The sequence below is a fragment of the Dromaius novaehollandiae genome, chromosome 2 (assembly GCF_036370855.1).
Source record: "Dromaius novaehollandiae isolate bDroNov1 chromosome 2, bDroNov1.hap1, whole genome shotgun sequence".
Lineage (NCBI taxonomy): Eukaryota > Metazoa > Chordata > Aves > Casuariiformes > Dromaiidae > Dromaius > Dromaius novaehollandiae.
The window spans coordinates 87809801-87822393 of record NC_088099.1 but is presented as its reverse complement, the minus strand read 5'-3'; the positions used below and the strand labels follow the sequence as shown (position 1 = coordinate 87822393).

Below are 12593 nucleotides of genomic sequence, written 5' to 3'. Positions count from 1 at the left end.
ATGTCTTTCAGGCTGCTGAAGTATGTATCATATATTCTTTGGTCCTTGACTCTAACTTCATCCTGGTGATAACTCACAGAGTAGTTATTCTTCTGTAACGACGACTTGTGCCCCTTCACCCAGACTTCACAGTAAGGCTTTCAAGCACAACATTCAAATTCACAAGCACATATATTCTCCATTTCTCTCTAAAACTTCAAAGTTTTAAAAGCAGACATGGATTTTTCAATCCAAAGCAGGTCTGAGCAAGTCAATTCTTCAACTATTATTTTCAGCATCATTTTCTTCACAAACATCCCCTCATACAGCATAGATGTTTTTAACAGGATGACAGCATTATCACTGTGTGTTCTTATTTCACTCAGCTACAAACACAAAATTGGCTACAAGGTAGATTCAGTTTTATCTTTTCCATTAGAGGTCAGCAGAAGACCATCTATCTATATAGGACCAAAATGATTCCCATTTCTTCTTGAAATTCTAGGTCATTCAGCCAGTAGCAAAGAAAAAATGAATTTGACTTTATGGGTCAGAAAAAGATAAGTCTAAAAGTTCACAATAAATACTGCCTGTTCCACCAGGAATAACTTCACTGCAGAGTCAGCGTAGATGAATCAGTTGGTAAAATTGTTGAATGTGAGCAAGTCAAGTATGCCACAAAGACCAACACCAACCTGAAGAGACTTACTGACTTTTCATGGACAGTATACAATGCCTGCAAGATCCTTCTTACACAGACAGTCCACAACAGAAAATTCCAGACACTGCAGCCTGTTCTCAACAGGGGCGCTAGCAGCCCTCAGGCCACAAGTGGTTTCTCTACGTCCCTTCACATTTTCAGTACCACTGAAAATTTACTCATACCTAGGATACCTCCTGGACGAGATGATTGCTTCTCCAGTTTTTGAAGTGCCCCTTTTTGAAAGGGCGTGCTTTATTTCTCTTTCCACTGAAGAGCATCAGTGAAATCACTGCTTCTCCAAGCCTGAAATTAGTCATATGACCTTCATACATTTGCTAAGGAATCTAAATAGGTATCCGATTAACAAATATACACTTAGGATTACGTTTTTGGGGTCCGCCCCCGGCTGTTGTAGGTCCTATATTCATGCTTTTGCTCCTGAACTTAACCTCAGTCGATATTTTGTCAAGAACTGAGGGATGTTTCTGGAACTGCCCTGACAGAATTTTGCAGAAGAACAAGGGACACTCACATCTGTCAGGTTACTGAAAATAGACATCTACAAATGTAGTAAACTGTTCTTCCAAAGGCCACACTGCCATGAACCCACATACAATTCATCAAAGCCCCAGAGGATGGTGAACGAGAAAAGACTGAGTTCAAGCATGCATTCACTTGAGGAAAACATTTCGTTAAAACACCAGAAAGCTAAGAGGACCTGAACTGCATACTATTTAAGAAAAAGATCAGAATACGAAAGATGAAATCATAAACTGAAATAGGATGATACACAAGAACACGCCCCCTACCCAAATTTTCAGATAGATTCCAAGTTCCACAAGATGCATTTTTACAGTTTTAGTACCTAATCTCTCATGAAGGTTTTTTCATCAAAAGTAGGCTTAACTATTTGACAAGCCTCTAAATGAAATTTTTTACAGTATCAGATTCTTTACCAAAAGTTATATTTGAAGAATATTAAGTGGATATGCTGTAGAGGAAATAAACTATACTAAGATTTCCTAGTCTGAAAAACAGCCTTTCCCCTACACCATATTCTAATGAAAAAATCATCTTCTCCACACAAGACAGTGGATACTTGTACAAAAACACCTGGAGTTTTGGCATTTTTTTTTGTTCCCTTACTCAATCACATGAGCTGGTCACTCTGGGTAGCATACCATAAACGGGCATTGTGTAATCATTGACAATAGCCTCATGATACAATAAACCATTATGAAATTACATCACCTGCTATTCAGTCACAAAACCCTCTTCCCAGGGTTCATTTTCATGGTAAAACAGAATTTATAAAAAGGTAATTGGGAAAACAAAAAGCAAAAAACAGATTAGATTTCAACTTTCCAGCAAAAGCAATTTTTCTTGTACCCTAACTATGAATATATTTTATGAGATGACATCGATCCAAAGGCAAAGAGAAAAAAGACTCAGTCCTGGACGGATTTAAAATGTGACCTCTGGTAGTACTGCAGGACAAGAAAAAAGGAGTTTTATATTATGGGAGAGAAATGTATAATTGGTATCCCTTGTTCCAGGATACTGAAACTAGGTCCCCTCCATTAGAACGTTTCAGGGCACTCTAATGCATTCAGTTTTATAGACAGAAGAATATCAAAATTGGTAAAATCTAAATTGTAAAATACTCTGAAATTTTCTAATATTAGATAAATTCTGATTTTTTTCTTTCCCCTAAAGTATATCGAAGGACCACACAGATGTGGAAAAATGGACAAGTTTCGTTAGAACTCTGAATGATTGGTGTGGTGGGACTCGGTAGTCTGAAATAAATCCATTTAACTCGCTTTCTTATACTAAGCACAAAAAAAGCTTCTAAACTCAAAAGTCAGATTTTATTAGAATATAAACTAGAATATGTAAAATTTTAGTTAAAACTAAAGCAGCTAGACTAAACTTCAAAATCTTGTTATTAGCCAAAGGGAGCACACCACATGTGGAACTGAGAATTTATTGTTAGCCTAATTAAGATCTTAGCAATTTAACCAAAATACAACAGTTACAATTGGTCCAGTTACAGTAATAAGAATACCTATAGTGCAAATGAACACAGAAAAGCCTCATTAGTATTGTCACCTCTAAAATCATCATACAAGAAAAACTGCTAATACTTACCCCTTTTCCCTAGTGTTATCCTCACCCTTTCAATGTCCTTCTGAGTCCTGAGGTTGACAGTTCCAGTCTTGTTCAAGCAAAAGCAGTGGGCAGGCAGCAGAGTTCACAGCAAGTAAGGTCTTTGCCAGGAGGAGTTAATGGATCTGGTATCTTCCTTTTATTTTCTGGAAGGAGCAGGATGTTGATGCTTTCTTCCTCCTCAGCCCTGGCCCCATCGTGGGCCATTTCCACACCTCTCCCCAGCATGGCCCTCTCTGGGCTGCCAGTGTGGGGTGAGAAGCACACACTGGCCACCCTGGCCCCAGGGCTGCGGCTCTACAGCAGCAATGGCTGCTCCCGCCCTTGTCCCCGACAGCATTGCCCAGCTCATGCGGGGGACAGCATCGCCCAGCTCACGCCGGGGAGGCCAGAGTCCCTCGGCCCCAGGCAGCCGCATCATCAAGCGCCACTGGCTCTGGCCAGTCCCCGTGGGCCAGAGACCCTGCACCCTCAAGGCAGCCCGGCACCGGGGCCTGCTGCCAGGGATAGCAAAAAGTACATTTATGGGGCTAAACATGGAGATCCTTTGCTTGCATCCTGTTCTTGAGTGAAACGGCAACTTTCCTGCAATCTCATTGGTGGCATAACCTGAAGGCAGCCCTGCCCTCGGCAACCTCCCTGCAGGCAGCCACAGCCAGCAGTTTTCTTCAAGGGTGCTCCAAAGCTTATTTCTTACCGTGCCTTTTCATAACAAATCCCTGGAACTACCATGTTTGCAGAAGTCTCGTGGAAGGAAACAAAGTTTTCCCCTTCGAGGCACACAGGCCAGACAGGCACTTCGCAGGTAGAACTCTGCCTCTGGGGTTGGTTCCAGTCAAGTCACTGGCTTTTTGGATTGCACCAAATACGACAAAGCACTTCCAGATCCCCAGGGAACTTCTTTTGCTGTGATCACAGATCATGAGTCCTCCTGCCTCCTTTCTCCCAGGCTTCTTCCTGCAGGCTCTCTCCTTGCCAAACTTTCATTTTGCCTCTCTCTCTCTGTGCCTTCCCACTGCAGGTTAGCAGTTTATCTCATCCAAGACACGCTCAGTTACTCCCTCTCACAGGTTTATAACATAAACTGGTAACGGCAAGTGAAACAGATGCAACGTTTCAAGCAAAGTATCAAATGCTCCAACGCTAATTCATTTTCAGTTATGCGCCAGAAAAGTAAGGCCCAAACTGTATGTACAATGAATTATATTCAGAACTCGTACAACTCAGAGAATGCTCCAAACCTCTGTCAGACAAGTCTCTGAGATATGTTGTCACACCACCAGGTAAAAGACTATATTATACCTCAAAGGCAGAACTACATGAACAAGAGAAAAGATAGTTTTGTGTTGGCTAATTACTCTTGAACAGTTGCATAGATTAGAGCCATGTTCAAGCAACAGCAGTTTGTTAAATTCATTGTATCTTCTCTACTTCAGTTGCACTAGAGCATCTTGTACTGTGTCTTACTTCTACTGTGCCAGGTGACAGTATGGTCTTGCATCTACTTCTGCCAGTTATCCTGATAGTCTAGCATTTCAAATACAACAGCTGTAGGTAGTTGCATATTACACATTAGGTTATCACATCCTCTCTCTTTCTCTCTCAGAGAAAAAAATAATACATACATATACACATACACACCCCTGATATATATCTTTATATATATACTTTATATATAATGTAAGTAAAATTTCTATGTATCAAGTAACTTTTTTTTGTGGAAAAACAAGCAGTCCAAGTTTTCTTGCCATCTTCCAAGGTCAGCAGATTTACTTCCAGTGAAGAACGTAAATTTATAACATAGATTTATCTTCTGGGAAAAATAATTGCAACTGACAGAAAAGCATAGGAAAAAACTGAAAGCTAAACTGTAGCATGACTAATGCAGACTAAAATCAACAGTGGAAAGCACTATACAGTCCGTGAGACAAATATGAGGCCATAATTGCCGTGTTTGTGAAATCTCAGACCAACAAGAATTGCTTTTTATATCCATTTCATCTGTTTCACAAAACACGTGAAACATGCGTATAGTATTGTTCTATGGTAGATTACATTCCATCATTCTCACATACTGCTAGTCTTATTCTGACTCAAACATATTTTACTTGAATGCTGCTAAAATAATTCCTATTAAAAAAGAAGTAAGAAAACAAACAACTCCCTGCAAATCACTTCCAATGTAACTCATCACTTGGGGTGGGGGGGAGGGGAACTTAACCAGCACACTAAGAAAAGCACACCAAGAATAAAAGCACACCAAGAGTAAAATGAGTCTTCTGAAGTAATTTGACACTTTTACTAGCTAACCTGATATTTTTTAAAAGCCTGTAAAAAATTGTCAGAGCATTGTGCTGCTTTATCAGCTACTAATCCGCACTGACAGAAAATAGAAGCAGTGCACACGCACGAACATCAGTTATTAGAAAGGATTCACTGCCAAATATTGTATTTTGCAGAAGTGTTGCCATCATCTCTTTTCCATTTCCAGTACAGTCCACGCCAATTCCGTGGGGTGAGAGCGCCAGACCAGTAACCAAAAAAGTGAGCATATAAACTATGAATGACAAAGCCCAAGATCTATCAATTATTTTGGAATCCAAACAAGTTATGAAAAGCAGCATTATTACACACCTGGAATAGTTTTGTTTTAATCTAGACCAAAAGAAAAAAAAAAAGAGGTTTCTTGAGCCAATATAAAAAGGTATTACTGTTCTGACATAATATAGTACTATTTCTAAACAATCACAGTGAATGCACAATGTGCTACAGTATCATCTGTGTGCGTACTACTCCATGTCCCATCAATCTTTCTCCTTGCATCCATCTTAGTTTTCCCACAAAAAAAGCCCAAATGCCACTTGTGTTATCAGGTTGAAGATGCACTACTAAGACAGAAGATTTCTTTTCCTCAGCAATACACTCAATATTTCTCGCTAATTATACTACGGAGAGTGCTGTCATCACATTTCAGTTCCAGCGGCAGTAGTATAGCCGCAGATGAGCCTGTCTGGCTGGCAGAATTATTTTCCTAGTTATATCAGGCTTGCCGAAGCCTAAAAAATATTTAACCTTTTCTACAGTTCTGTGATTTTATTACACGCTAAAATATGACACAAACATTATGAATCTAAATCCATGGACTTACACAGGCAAAACTTCCATGGCCTCGGAGATAAATTTCCCGTGTTAATACCACTAGAAGTGACTTCATCCCCTGAAAACTGGTTTCTAATGTAAACGCTTTTTCAGACCTATCTTCTCCACATCCCACAAACTGCAACATAGAAAACTGACAATGATCAGACAGAGCCTAGCTGTCCTCATTCATTGCAAGCAAACTTTTGCCAACGTTGCTGCAAGATTCTGCCCAAAATTAACATCTGGTAGGTTTTTGTTTGCTTGCTTCATGCATACAGCTTGTTCTTTGCAATGCTAACACTCACCTATAATGGACTCAGTATTTGAAATGGTGAACAGTATTTCTACTATCTGTTGGCTTCCTGTTTGCATGCTTTGTTTCTTCAAGAAGAGTGTGACCAGATAACGCAGATGTGGAAAGAGGGCAGTGAGAGCTCTGACCCTGCAGTAAGTGAACATGTGCTAGAGGAAAAGTCTCCATGCTGCTGACTACCGCAAGTAGTCACTGAACAAGTGGCAAGACTGCAGCTCATGCAGAGACAGAGACCACTGAAAGAAGCAGGAAGCAGACAGGCAGGCCTTTGTGACGATTGGGGGGGGGGGGGGGAGAGGAAAAAAAGAAAAAAAGAAGAAAGAAAAAGAAAAAAGTCTAAACAGAATTTTGCAGAATTTGCTGCAAACCAGAGAGCAACTCGGCAGGCTGAAACTAAACTTGGAAACAAGATCCACCCTGCAGTGACCCACAAAACAGGTAGACAGTTGTTTATATAGATGCTTATTATTCCATCTGGTGTCACATAGTCATCCTATCAGAAATATGCTGGCTTATATTGAGAAAAAGCCTAGTTTTGTATTTCAAAATCTTTTTAGGTTTCTTTGAGGAACTTAGTACTGCAGAAAGGTTCAGAAAGATTATCTCTGCTGTCTGGCTAACTTTTTATTGCTTCTTAGGCTAATACTGTATGGAGGCATGCATAATACATACACCTATACTGAGAGGAGTATATCATCATGCACTTGGAGCTGTCTCACCTTTCTCTTTCCTGTTTCTAGGAGTTATGGTAACACTCCAAACCTGCAGATGACTTTAAATGTGCATGTCCTAACTACTCCCCATTCCCCTTCCCCCTCCCAAATTTAATCTTTTCCTTAGGTATTTTGGAACAAAGCTTTTTAATTACTATAATATTTCATCCTAGCTTTTTCTTTCCTATTATACATACATTATAAATACCGATTACATGGCTGTATGACACTTGTACTGGTAACTGTTTGATGCAAACTTAAAATTAATTCACCCCTCTGGAGAGAAAGGACCTTTTAAACTTCCCTTCTCTGTAAAGAGAAGGAATGACTAGCAGAAGTGCTTACTGCCTGCAGGCAAAGGAAAATTTTATTTGAATCCTTGTGCAAGTGTTTGAGAAAGACCACATACATGATAGTTACAACGGACACTTAACATCTGCTACAGCGAATAGCCCAAAATCATATATAATCTCATCCTGGGCTAGCTTCTGAATTCCACCGGATAATAAGCACTTTTTTCGGGGGGGGGGGAAGGGATGAAGCTAAGAGTAATAAGATAGACAGGAAACAGAGCTGGGCATATATAATGCATTTCAGCTTGCTTCGGCCTCTACTAAGGACAGAAATACTTAATAGGCATATCTAGTAACTATAGGACATGAGTTGCTATTAGAAAATAGCTCCAAATATAGCAAGTCACAGTCTAAACTACTGTAACTGCTGCCGGATCTGGGAATTATTCATAAAATTACTCATCTTCATTACAAGTCCTGCCTTTCTCATCTAAATGACCTCTACGGTGCAGTAATGTATATTCAGTTATCAGAGACAGAGCATCTTTGATTGCATTCTCATAGCTAAGCCCATTATGGGCTTCAGAGTTTGTGCTTTTATCTGGGTAAACTATGCTTCCCCCCCCCCCCCCCCTTAACTGGGTACAGTCACAGTTCTATAGCAGGAGCAAGCAAGTCAAAAGCCTGAGACCAGCTCTGCTTACTTAACCTATGCACTCTGTTAATGTGCGTAAGTTACAGTTAATTCTTGTCTACCTACGTGGTGTGCAATCAGCATTTAAGGTGATGATTTAGAAACAGCTCTCAAAATTCTTAAAATAGTATTCCTGCTGTGTTTCCTCCAGTTTTTGTGCCTTAAAATCATCAGTGTCTCAGTACGTAATGACAACAGGGCAAAGTAAAGACCAAAATTTTAATTTGCATGTTGGAGGGATTTTTATGTGTTTATGCTTTAAACCTGTGTATTCCATGCACAAAACTGCTTATAAAAGTACTAATACTAGTACACGATAGACTAAAACCTTAATTTATGTATTACTTTGCAACTTCTATACTAAATATGTAACAGAAGAAGAATCTGAGAGTACTAGATTGTCTTTTTTACAGTATACTGCGGTTTTATATATAACCATCATTAGATTATGTCCCAATACCAATTTTTGAATGCACTGACTACAAACTAAAGGCTTTGTGTTGTTTCACAGAACACAAGTGTGCTTAATTAACAACAGAATGATAAAGCAAGAGTGACTGCCAAAAATGTTTTAGAGCAAATACAAAATTCTAAGCTATTGTATTTCACATATAAAACAAAATTTCAGATGAAGTAAGCACAAGATAAAGAAAACCATGATGTGAATGTATGAAATTTTTATACCTTTGTTTTGTTTTTTGGAATCTTTAACAGCAGTTTGTCATCTGATCTTAGACAGGGAAGAGAACAAAGCAAACCATAGGAATCCTTCAAGATGTAACAGGCATTCATTTTTTACCTGAAGTAACCCTCAGAAAGGATGAGATTGTCCACTTCAGACAGAACTTTATTTCAGGATCTTAGCTTTGCAATAAAGGGATGCCTTTTGTGCTCCAGATGCTGCTAATGGACTCTTACCATCAAGAATTGCTACCACACGTTCTAATAAGCAGTTGCTCCTCTCTCTGCTCTACTGTCAATAGTAATAATTTCTAAAATAAACAACTTTAAAACATCATTCTGAGCAAGTGGGTCCCTATAGACAAAAATTCTGAGCTGCCACAGAGTTCATTTTAGGTCAATAATATTTCTTTAATTTTAAACTACAACAGCTAAAAAGACATTGCACTTTTAGGACTACAGTGCACTGTCTGCCTTCTTTGCTTTTGAGTCTACAACAACTGGTCTCCCTCCTGATATTCTTGTTCTGATAGTTCTTCATTGCTTGGAAGGGCTACTCTTCTTTGCACAGATTTTAAGTACCTATGTTACCATGTTGTTTTCTACACCTGCTAGTAGGATCTAGAGCAATTTGGACATTCTCCTCCTTACGCTTGGGTCTCCCTGTCATTACCTTAAAGTGAATAACATCATTACCTCAGCTGGAAACCAAGTAGAAACTGTGACCATTACATGAAGTTCTTTATCTTAGGATTGTTTTTACATTTTTTCTAAAGATACAGGTGTCACATACCAGTGTTCAAGTGTGAATTTGAACTGTTTTTTATTTTTAAGCAGATGTTTATGAGGCCATACACTACTGGGATTCATCTAACCTTATTTTAGGTGTCTGCAGTTTAGACTGCTCATTTATCATCCACCTTCCCTTTACAGTTAGTGGAGAAAAAAAGACACTTCTAGGACATGTTTCATCAGATCTCATACATATCTCCGCTACAGGGTCTGATCAGTTGCACCAAGGAAGTATCTGTTTGTTGCTCTCCACTGACTGCAAAATGAGCCAAAGAAATTAGCTCAGGTACACATGTTTACCTCTGGGCACATGAATTCCCCCTTGAAACACTCCAAGCATGTAGGTGCTCATAGAGAAGGGCATCTAAACATATATGCCTTCACAACTTCTATACTTAAATATAAGGTTCGTAGAACTTAAAATGATGTAATACTTCATCATTTCTTTGGTAACTGAAGGAGGAAAAAAGCATTACATTTCCAGACAGCAAACTTACAGCAGCAGCCCTAGGTGAAGATCCAAAACCATTGTTTTCTTTCTACTATGTAGGAGGCCAGCACTGCTGAAACAGTGAAGTACAACTGGCCTCAAAATCCTCCATAACATGTATCTCATAACAACTACTGGCCACACAAGTTTGTACGAGAGTCTACAGCCTATACACACGTTTAGAGATGGAGCTTTCATTATTTATTGGCTTGGTAACCATTATAGTTATTGGAATTAAAAAAAACAAACCACAAAAACACCCACTGTACTGATACCAGTGATACTGCTGTGATGCCAATTACTGCATATTTCAAATCACTTTTGCCAAGCTACCATCAGCAGTTGGTATTAGGTGGTTGCCGTAAGTATCTCATACAGGAAGTATTTCTTATATGTAGCCTAAACCATAGCGTTTGGAAATAGTTTTGATTTCTACTGTGGATGGAGAAGTTATGCTTCTTTTACTCGACACTTTTATACTGGAGACTCCTACAAGAGATAATTAGCATTGAGATTATAGGGAACGTTTCTTGTCATTACAATTTTATGTGCAGATGCATGCCTGGATAGATTGGTCAAGAAGAAATTGAAAACCTTGCTTCCTGGGTTAAGACACTTGTAAGTAAACATTTGTAAGGCATTTTCTGGACCTACCATTAATGAAGAGCAACATTTGACTGGAAGGGCAATATTCTTAAGAGCTGGTAGTGTATAGTGGTGACATCCTAAAGTCCTGATATCAAAGAAAAAGCCAGCAGAGAATGAATACAAGGAAAAAAGAAACAGAAGACAAAACACCTCAAAACCAACACATGTCTATCAGAGAAGTGTTTCAAAAAGAACCTATTAAATAAATTAATGCATGGAATAAAATAGAAAAGTTTCTCTAAGACAAGAGTGCAGCATACACTCCCAAATTGTAACTTAGTGGTCACTGCTGATGAGAAGAAACAGAATGACTGTTGGCACAGCAGTACAAGGACATGAACTTCCCATAAATTAATATACTAGGCACTCCTTATTTAAAAAAAAAAAATTTTCGATTTCAGATTAATGTATACCAAATAGCATTCTTAAAGTCTTGAAGAAAGAACAAGTCTTCTCTTTTCCTTAAATTATCTATCGCTCTACCCAAATGCAGAAATATTTTTAAAGGAAAAGTAATTAAAAATTTCCAGTTCACGTAAGACCTACAGGTTATGCAAATTCTGGTTTGCTTATTTTTGCAGGGGGGTGAAGGGGTTGGGAGTTTTTTTGTTAAATTTTTTTTGCTTGGATTTTTCCCATTTGTTTTTGAGAGAGGCTGGAATTCACAACTTCAGGAATGAAAACACCAACTCCAGTTTAACAGTCTGTTAGAGCAACCTACTTCTGCTGTTAAACTTTTCTTGTGTTATAAAAACAATCAAGGAGTTGTGAATCAGATAAATGCAATTTCACAAGTGGGACTTACAATTTGGAGTTAGCATACAGAACTGGAAGAACAGGTCAGTTTAAAGAAAAATGTTACAAAACCATACTTTAATACCTGTGCATATAGACACGTAAGATATATCCCCCCAACACTGCTACAGAGTGGAAAAGTTGATATAACAGCATTGGGAGTGAGATCGGAGGAGAATATTCTTGTTACATTATCAAAGTACTTTCTGCTCCAAGACCAACTTCCTGAAAGCTCTGTCCTTGAAAATCATTTTTGCCAGCAGATACAGAGGGAAGAAAAGAATTTAAAAATACCCTTACCTTGAGAGAGAAGAAGGACTTTTAAAGAGGAACGTTCTACTCTAGGAAGAGAAAGTCAGGGAACCGGTAACAACTCCAACTGCAGACACTTCAAGAAAGAAAACAAGACACCCTTGTGTGTGTGTGGGGGGGGGGGGGGGGGCGCGGCGGGGTGGAAAACCTTGTAAAGCAACACATACACATGCAAAAGTCCTGCTTAATGGTTTCACTAATTTCAGTTATTAAAACTTTCATGCTCTGCAAGGACAGGCATACATTTTGCCTAACTTGTCAAAACAGAAAGGTTCTCAAAATCAGTGGTGTTACTGCCATCGGAGTTGAAAATCTGAAAAATTTACTGTCTCTGTAAAATAATACTAACTCTTCAAATTTCACACCAAAAACTCCTTGCAAGGTCAGTGCTGGACTCGCTGCTAGCAAGCAAATAAATATCAAAGGAAAAAAATTACATCTTAGCTTATACAAATTCTCACACACACACTTTTGTACATTATCCTGTTATTCTAGTGCCCTGTGAGGCTGAATGCTGCAGGCTTATAGAGGAACATGCTGAAAATTGCCATAGAAAGTAGAACTAACTGACTCAATAACCTTTCAGTAACATGTCATCAGAAGATGGTGAGAAATTTGCATGCAGGCTGAAAGGTCTTTTAAAAGTTACTCAAATGTATCTGAACTAAGAAGTTCTACATTAATATCCTACCTTTCTTCAAAGAGTTATGCATTATCTTTGAGGAGAAAAAATATCTGTTGCTAGAAGTTCTAAATAATAAATATAAAAACCTTTTGAAAGTATCCAATTCAGAATCAACATTTTATCTATTTCATTCAGCATTAATTATATTTGGCATTATATTAAAGCAGGAAGCGATCTTCATATTT

The 12593-nt window shown here is 38.6% G+C and overlaps 1 long non-coding RNA gene across 6 annotated transcripts in view; it reads right to left on the bottom strand.

The window, feature by feature from the left end:
- Positions 1 to 11837, bottom strand: part of LOC112986648 (uncharacterized) — a 137746-nt gene extending 125909 nt beyond the window's left edge. For 5 of the 6 annotated variants that reach the window (XR_010387765.1, XR_010387767.1, XR_010387770.1 and 2 more), the window contains exons 1-2: positions 11712 to 11821; positions 10623 to 10701 (exon numbers count right to left, since the gene is read on the bottom strand). This is a non-coding gene — a long non-coding RNA (uncharacterized LOC112986648). Of the gene's footprint in view, positions 1 to 10622; positions 10702 to 11711 lie in introns of all 6 variants that reach the window. The other variant, XR_010387766.1, reaches the window with a different exon arrangement.
- Between the last annotated feature and the right edge of the window lie 756 nt (positions 11838 to 12593).